Source organism: Arachis ipaensis, chromosome B6 (genome assembly GCF_059453495.1).
Source record: "Arachis ipaensis isolate K30076 ecotype BB chromosome B6, ASM5945349v1, whole genome shotgun sequence".
In the NCBI taxonomy this organism is placed as follows: domain Eukaryota; kingdom Viridiplantae; phylum Streptophyta; class Magnoliopsida; order Fabales; family Fabaceae; genus Arachis; species Arachis ipaensis.
Genome location: NC_142441.1, coordinates 27,474,596 through 27,483,316, shown reverse-complemented (window position 1 = coordinate 27,483,316; position 8,721 = coordinate 27,474,596). Strand labels below are relative to the sequence as shown.

General features: G+C 37.2%; 1 non-coding gene across 1 annotated transcript; it reads right to left on the bottom strand.

Moving 5' to 3' along the window:
• Window positions 1-7,694: 7,694 nt before the first annotated feature.
• LOC148554963 (small nucleolar RNA R71) lies at window positions 7,695-7,802 on the bottom strand. The gene has a single exon (XR_015886768.1). It is a non-coding gene; the product is annotated as a small nucleolar RNA R71 (small nucleolar RNA).
• Between the last annotated feature and the right edge of the window lie 919 nt (window positions 7,803-8,721).

Sequence of the window (8,721 nt, the reverse complement as noted above, 5' to 3'; positions counted from 1 at the left end):
GGGCCAGAAATCGCTGGGGGCGAAATCTGCCACGCTGGTTTTTTGTCACTGCGACGCGTGCGTGTGATGCATGCGTCCGTGTCGTCTATCCTCAGAGCAATGATAAACCCATATTTTATGATATATTTTGTGCTTAATCTGAGTGATTTATTCAATCCTTCACCCACTTATTCATATTAATTGCATGGTTTTACTTTCCCTTCCTTATTATATGATGTATGTGAAAAACATGTTTCCTATGCTTTAAAATTAATTATTTTAATTACCTTTATTTCCATTCGATGCCGTGACTAGTATGTTGAGTAGTTTCGGATCTTCTAAGGCAGGAATGACTTAAAGGATAGAAAGGAAACATACAAAAATGGAAGGAAAGCACAAAACGAAGTCTGTGAAGAAACTGGCATCCACGCGATCGCATGGGCGACGCGGCCGCATGCCAAGCGCGAAGAAGCAGCGACGCGGCCGCATGATTGACGCGACCGCGCGCCTTAAGCAGAACACATATGACGTGGTCCCATGACTGACACGACCGCGTGACAAGGAAAACTCTGAATGACGCGACCGCGTGACCCACGCGGACGCGTGACAGAGGCCACGCACCAGAAATTGCAGAAAATGCTCCCAGTGAATTCTGAAGCCCTTTTTGGCCCAAATCCAAGTCCAGAAGGCATAGACCAGAGGTTATGAAGTGGGGGAATGCATCCATTCAAGGGGAGACCACTTTAGTTTAGTTTTCATGATTTAGATTTAGTTTTGAGAGGGAGATTCTCTCCTCTCTCTTAAGATTAGGATTTAGGATTTCTCTTAGTTTTAGGAGTGACTCTCAATCCCAGGTTCAATGTTCTTTTACTTTATATTTATCTCTTACTTTCAGATACTTTAATGCTTATATTAGTTATGTTGCCTATTTGGCTTATGCTACATTCATGTTACAGATTACTCTTTTGAATCAATGTTATTTGAGGTATTTTAGTTTAATATTGCTTTCTCTTATTTATATTATTGTTATTCCCATATGAAGACATTTTTATTCCAGTAGATTTACTTTCCTCCCTTTTGGTCTTGGTTAAGAAATCAGTAATTCAGGAGTTATCAAACTCAAACATGAATGGTAATTGTTATCTTTGTTAATTGAATTGAACTTCAATAATCCCAATCTTTTCTTAGGAAATAAATAGGATTCGAAGATCAAACCAATTAATCCCTTGAACTTCCTTTATCTTGGTAAGGGTTAACAAAGTGGAATTAAGATTCAATTCTCATCATCATTGATAAGGATAACTAGGATAGGACCTCTAATTTCTCATACCTTGTCAAAAGTTTATTTACAGTCATTTATTTATTTTACTTGCCATTTAAATTACTTGCTCTTCATTTACTTTAATTGCTAATTAAACTATTCCCTCCTCATTCTCAAAACCCCAATTTACAATCTCCATAACCAATAATAAGAACATACTTCCTTGCAGTTTCTTGAGAAGACGACCCGATGTTTGAATACTTCGGTTATCAATTTATTTAGGAGTTTGTTACTTGTGACAACCAAAACGTTTGTACGAAGAGATTTCTGTTGGTTTAGAGACTATATCTACAACGCGACTGTTTTTATGAAATTCTTTACCAACATAAAATCCTAACGTCAAAATGGCGCCGTTGCCGGGGAACTGCAATCGTGTGCATTATTATTGGTTATCGTAAATATTTTTCTTTTACTTGTTTATTTGTTTTTATTTTCCCCTCTTTATTTCTTTTAGCTACTATGAATTCTCACCCCTTTCGCTTTGAGTTCGGTTCTAATGTTATTGAAAGGAATGGAAGTTATAACAGGAACATGTATCAAGGTCAGAGAAATCAAAGATGGATGGAGCCAAGAGGATCTGATCAACCCTTTAGGCAACAACACCCTCCAAGATATCATGGACAAAGACCATTCTACAATGCATACCAAGCAAATAGACATGGTGGACAACCTTGTAATTACCAACAAGCCCCACCCTGTGCTTATAGACCATCCTCTCAACATAACTTCAAACCACCACACTCACAAGCTCCTTTTCACCATTCACCACCGTATGATCCTCATTTATCCCAGTTCCAATCCAATCACTCCCAAACACCACCACTTCCCCCTGTACCATATCCAAATCTATCACCCTGAGAATCAGAGGTTCGCCTCAAGGAAACAGTAAATCGACTTCAAACAACCCTTCATCAACTGGAGCAAGCAGTAAGTCAATTATCTTCTAGACGTTCGAACATTCAAGGACATCCCACAGCCCCATGTGGACAATCTAACGAAGAGCGTAGTATGAAGGAGATACTAGAAACTCCAGTAGACAAGACAGAGCATGGTTTCATACTGGACCAAGTAGAGGAAGCTGTCATTATTGAAGAAGAATAGTTGGTTGAAGACTTAGGAGACACTGAACCTCTATGGGAATCCAGAGTTGTAGAGCATTCTGTCAAGGATGTTACAATTTATGCTAAGGAGGATTGTGCGTAGTCTCCGAGGCAGATATTTTATGAAGAACTAGACAGAATAACCCAAGAAGCAAATTTCCTTGATGATGATAGTCACAAGTCAAGTTCTCCTAGTAATGAACTTGCATCCGCAAGTGAATTCTCTGAGATCGAAGAATCTTCCCCAAGTGAATACAAAGATGATACAGAGGTAGATTTCTCTCAACCTCCAGTCTATGACTTAAGTGATGAGGAAGACATAGATGGCTTTGATCAGGACATGGATATGTTTGAAGAATCTTGCAAAGAAGTGGAGAATTTCAAAGAAGAACACAAGGGAGTAGAACTCATAGAACCACTGGAATCACCTATCCCAAGGTCATTACCACCCAATACAAGTTTCAAGTGGGTACAATCCTTAACCTTTAACTGTATTTTTCCACTTGAATATGGTTTGCTTGAAATAGATGGCCAGCTTAGAGCTCTTTGCAGCTTTAAGAGTAAGCGGGAAATGGCTCGTACTCAGAGCTGGTGCACAAGGTTCAATAAGGTTCCATACTTCAACTCGAAGTGCACGGATTGGCATCACGATTAATCAGATGGATCTCGAAAAATGTTTGGTTATCCTGGTGAGAATCTAATTTCTAAACCGCCCAGATGGAAAAGTATAGATCAAGACGAAGGCGGATTTAAAAGCAAAGTTTGGGATCATGGAATCTATGCTGACAATCATCACCTCGGGAGCCTGACAATCTGTTTGAAGCTGCTCAGAAGCTTCACATGCCTAGTTTAGGACCCCGGAGGCTATTGGCATTCCAAGCATTGGTGGAGATTTTTGGATGAATTTAAGCATAAGCCGCCATAACAGGAAGCTCATCCAATGTCCAACTTAAGGACTTTAACTAAAAGTGCTAGGTGGGAGACAACCCACCATGGTATGATCGTCCCTTTTTCAATTTTTATTTAGTTTTATTTGTTTTCAAATTTTATTTTATTGAACCTGGAGTTTTGCATCTCATTCATATTAATCATTGCATTCTACATACTGCATAATTGCATACCAGTTTAAAAAAAAAGGGTGCGTGATGAGCGGATAATTTATACGCTTTTTGGCATTGTTTTTAGTATGTTTTTAGTAGAATCTAGTTACTTTTAGGGATGTTTTCATTAGTTTTTATGTTAAATTCACATTTCTGGACTTTACTATGAGTTTGTGTGTTTTTCTGTTATTTCAGGTATTTTCTGGCTGAAATTGAGGGACTCGAACAAAAATCAGATTCAGAGGTTGAAGAAGGACTGCTGATGCTGTTGGATTCTAACCTCCCTGCACTCAAAGTAGATTTTCTGGAGCTACAAAACTCAACATGGCGCGCTTCCAATTGCGTTGGAAAGTAGACATCCAGGGCTTTCCAGCAATATATAATAGTCCATACTTTGGCCGAGTTTAGATGACGTAAAAGGGCGTTGAACGCCAGTTCTATGCTGCTGTCTGGAGCTAAACGCCAGAAACACGTCACAAGCCAGAGTTGAACGCCAGAAATATGTTACAAACTGGCGTTCAACTCCAAGATTGACCTCTACACGTGTAACATTTAAGCTCAGCCCAAGCACGCACCAAGTGGGCCCCGGAAGTGGATTTGTGCATCAATTACTTACTTCTGTAAACCCTAGTAACTAGTTTAGTACAAATAGGACTTTTTACTATTGTATTAGACATCTTTGATCAGTTTTATGCTATCTTAGACTTTCACGGGGGTTGGCCATTCGGCCATGCCTGGACCATTATCACTTATGTATTTTCATACGGTAGAGTTTCTGCACTCCATAGATTAAGGTGTGGAGCTCTGCTGTTCCTCAAAGATTAATGCAAAGTACTACTGTTTTTCTATTCAATTCAACTTATTCCGCTTCTAAGATATTCATTCGCACTTCAACCTGAATGTGATGAACGTGACAATCATCATCATTCCCCCACGAACGCGTGCCTGACAACCACTTCCGTTCCACCTTAGATTGAATGAGTATCTCTTGGATCTCTTAATCAGAATCTTCGTGGTATAAGCTAGATTGATGGCGGCATTCATGAGAGTCCGGAAAGTCTAAACCTTGTCTGTGGTATTCCGAGTAGGACTCTGGGATTGAATGACTGTGACGAACTTCAAACTCGCGAGTGCTGGGCGTAGTGACAGACGCAAAAGGAGGGTGAATCCTATTCCAGTATGATCGAGAACCTCAGATGATTAGCCGTGCTATGACAGAGCATTTTGACCATTTTCACAAGAGGATGGGATGCAGCCATTGACAAGGGTGATGCCTCCAGACGATTAGCCATGCAGTGACAGCGCATCGGACCATTTTCCAGAGAGGATTAAAAGTAGCCATTGACAACGGTGATGTCCTTACATAAAGCCAGCCATGGAAAGGAGTAAGATTGATTGGATGAAGACAGCAGGAAAGCAGAGGTTCAGAGGAACGAATGCATCTCTATACGCTTATCTGAAATTCTAACCAATGAATTACATAAGTATTTCTATCCTTGTTTTCTATTTATTATTTATGTTCGAAAACTCCATAACTATTTTATATCCGCCTGACTAAGATTTACAAGGTGACCATAGCTTGCTTCATACCAACAATCTCCGTGGGATCGACCCTTACTCACGTAAGGTTTATTACTTGGACCACCCAGTGCACTTGCTGGTTAGTTGTATCGAAGTTGTGAATGAAAAACGATTTATTAAGACGTGCGTACAGAGTTTTTGGCGCCGTTGCCTGAGATCACAATTTCGTGCACCAAGTTTTTGGCGCCGTTGCCGGGGATTGTTCGAGTTTGAACAACTGACGGTTCATCTTGTTGCTCAGATTAGGTAATTTTCTTTTTGTTTTATTTTCAAAAATTTTTCAAAAACCTTTCAAAAATTTCTCATCTGTTTTCGAAAAAATAAATAAATAAATAAATCTTTTCAAAAATATATTTTTCTTCAGAATTTTTAAGAATGAATTCTAGAGTTTCATGAAGCATGTTGAAGCCTGGCTGGCTGTAAAGCCATGTCTAATTCTTTTGGATAGGGGCTTCCAACCATCAGCATAGAGGCAAGTTAATTGGAATGTCAGCCGTGGCATGTCTGAGTTACATACTAAAGCTTGGCTGGTTATTAAGCCATGCCTAACCCTCGGATTGGAGCTTTAGACTAAGAATACAAGATTCCTGGAATTCATATTAAAAAAATTTTGAAATCCTTATTTTCTTTTTCCTATATGTTTTTTCGAAAAAAAATATATAAAAATCCAAAAAAAATCATAAAAATAAAAAATATTTCATGTTTCTTGTTTGAGTCTTGAGTCAAGTTGAAAGTTTGGTGTCAATTGCATATTCATCTTACATTTTTCGAAAAATTCATGCATTCATAGTGTTCTTCATGATCTTCAAGTTGTTCTTGGTAAGTCTTCTTGTTTGATCTTGATGTCTTCATGTTTTGTGTCTTTTCTTGTTTTTCATATGCATTCTTGCATTCATAGTGTCTATACATGAAAAATTTTTAAGTTTGGTGTCTTGCATATTTTCTTTGCATTAAAAATTTTTCAAAAATATGTTCTTGATGTTCATCTTGACATTCAAAGTGTTCTTGGTGTTCATCTTGACATTCATAGTGTTCTTGCATTCATCACATACTTTGATCCAAAATTTTCATGCATTGAGTCTTTTTCATGTTTTTCCCTCTCATCATTAAAAATTCAAAAATAAAAAAAATATATCTTTCCTTTTTTCACTCATAAATTTCGAAAATTTGAGTTGACTTTTTCAAAACTTTTTAAAATCTAGTTGTTTTTATGAGTCAAATCAAATTTTCAATTTAAAAATCTTATATTTTTCAAAATCTTTTTCAAAAATCAAATCTTTTTCAATTTTCTTATTTATTTTTGAAAATTTTAAAAATATTTTTCAAAAATCTTTTTCTTATCTTTATCTCCTAATTTTCGAAAATAACATCATCAATTAATGTTTTGATTCAAAAATTTCAAGTTTGTTACTTACTTGTTAAGAAAGATTCAAACTTTAAGTTCTAGAATCATATTTTGTGATTTCTTGTGAATCAAGTCATTAATTGTGATTTTAAAAATCAAATCTTTTTCAAAACTAATTTCAATCATATCTTTTCAAAAATATCTTTCTATCTTATCTTTTTCAAAATCATATCTTTTTCAAAAATTTGATTTTAAAATATCCTTTCTAACTTCTTATCTTCTTATCTTTTCAAAATTGATTTTCAAATTTGTTTCAACTAACTAACTAACTTTTTGTTTGTTTCTTATCTTTTTCAAAACTACCTAACTAACTCTCTCTCTCTAATTTTCGAAAATATCTTCCCTCTTTTTCAAAATTTCTTTTTAATTAACTAATTATTTTAATTTTTGATTTTAATTTTCGAAAAATTACTAACCTTTTTCAAAAACTATTTTCGAAAATCACTAACTCTTTTTCAAAAATAATTTTCGAAAATTCTCCTTCTCTCTCATCTCCTTCTATTTATTTATTCATCTACTAACACCTCTCTTCATCCCACATCTCTTCTCTCCTTACCCTTGTGTTTCTTTCTTTACATTACATTCTTTTCTTCTTCTACTCACACAGGGGAACCTCTATACCTGTGGTAAAAAGGATCCCTATTATTATTTTTCTGTTCCCTTCTCTTTTTCATATGAGCAGGAGCAAGGACAAGAATATTCTTGTTGAAGCAGATCTAGAACCTGAAAGGACTCTGAAGAGGAAACTAAGAGAAGCTAAATTACAACAATCCAGCAAGCACCTTTCAGAAATTTTTGAACAAGAAGAGGAGATGGCAGCCGAAAATAATAATAATGCAAGGAGGATGATTGGTGACTTTACTGCACCTAATTCCAATTTACATTGAAGAAGCATCTCCATTCCTGCCATTGGAGCAAACAATTTTGAGCTTAAACCTCAATTAGTTTCTCTGATGCAGCAGAACTGCAAGTTTCATGGACTTCCATCTGAAGATCCTTTTCAGTTCTTAACTGAATTCTTGCAGATATGTGATACTGTTAAGACTAATGGAGTAGATCCTGAAGTCTACAGGCTCATGCTTTTCCCTTTTGCTGTGAGAGACAGAGCTAGAATATGGTTGGACTCTCAACCTAAGGATAGCCTGAACTCTTGGGATAAGCTGGTCAAGGATTTCTTAGCCAAGTTCTTTCCTCCTCAAAAGCTGAGTAAGCTTAGAGTGGATGTTCAGACCTTCAGACAGAAAGAAGGTGAATCCCTCTATGAAGCTTGGGAGAGATACAAAGAACTGACCAAAAACTGTCCTTCTGACATGCTTTCAGAATGGACCATCCTGGACATATTCTATGATGGTCTATCTGAATTAGCTAAAATGTCCTTGGATACCTCTGCAGGTGGATCCATTCACTTAAAGAAAATGCCTGCAGAAGCTCAAGAACTCATTGACATGGTTGCTAATAACCAGTTCATGTACACTTCTGAGAGGAATCCTGTGAGCAATGGGACGCCTCAGAAGAAGGGAGTTCTTGAAATTGATACTCTGAATGCCATATTGGCTCAGAATAAAATATTGACTCATTAAGTCAATATGATTTCTCAGAGTCTGAATGGAATGCAAGCTGCATCCAACAGTACTCAAGAGGCATCTTCTGAAGAAGAAGCTTATGATCTTGAAAACCCTGCAATAGCAGAGGTGAATTACATGGGTGAACCTTATGGAAACACCTATAACCTCTCATGGAGAAATCACCCAATTCTCTCATGGAAGGATCAATAAAAGCCTCAACAAGGCTTTAATAATGGTGGAAGAAATAGGTTTAACAATAGTAAACCTTTTCCATCATCCACTCAGCAACAGACAGAGAACTCTGAACAAAATACCTCTAATTTAGCAAACTTAGTCTCTGATCTATCTAAGGCCACTATAAGTTTCATGAATGAAACAAGGTCCTCCATTAGAAATTTGGAGGCACAAGTGGGCCAGCTGAGTAAAAGGATCACTGAAATCCCTCCTAGTACTCTCCCAAGCAATACAGAAGAAAATCCAAAAGGAGAGTGCAAGGCCATTGACATAGTCAACACGGCCAAACCTGGAGAGGAAGGGAAGGACGTAAATCCCAGTGAGGAAGACCTCCTGGGACGTCCAGTGATCAATAAGGAGTTTCCCTTTGAGGAACCAAAGGAATCTGAGACTCATCTAGAGACCATAGAGATTCCATTGAACCTCCTTATGCCCT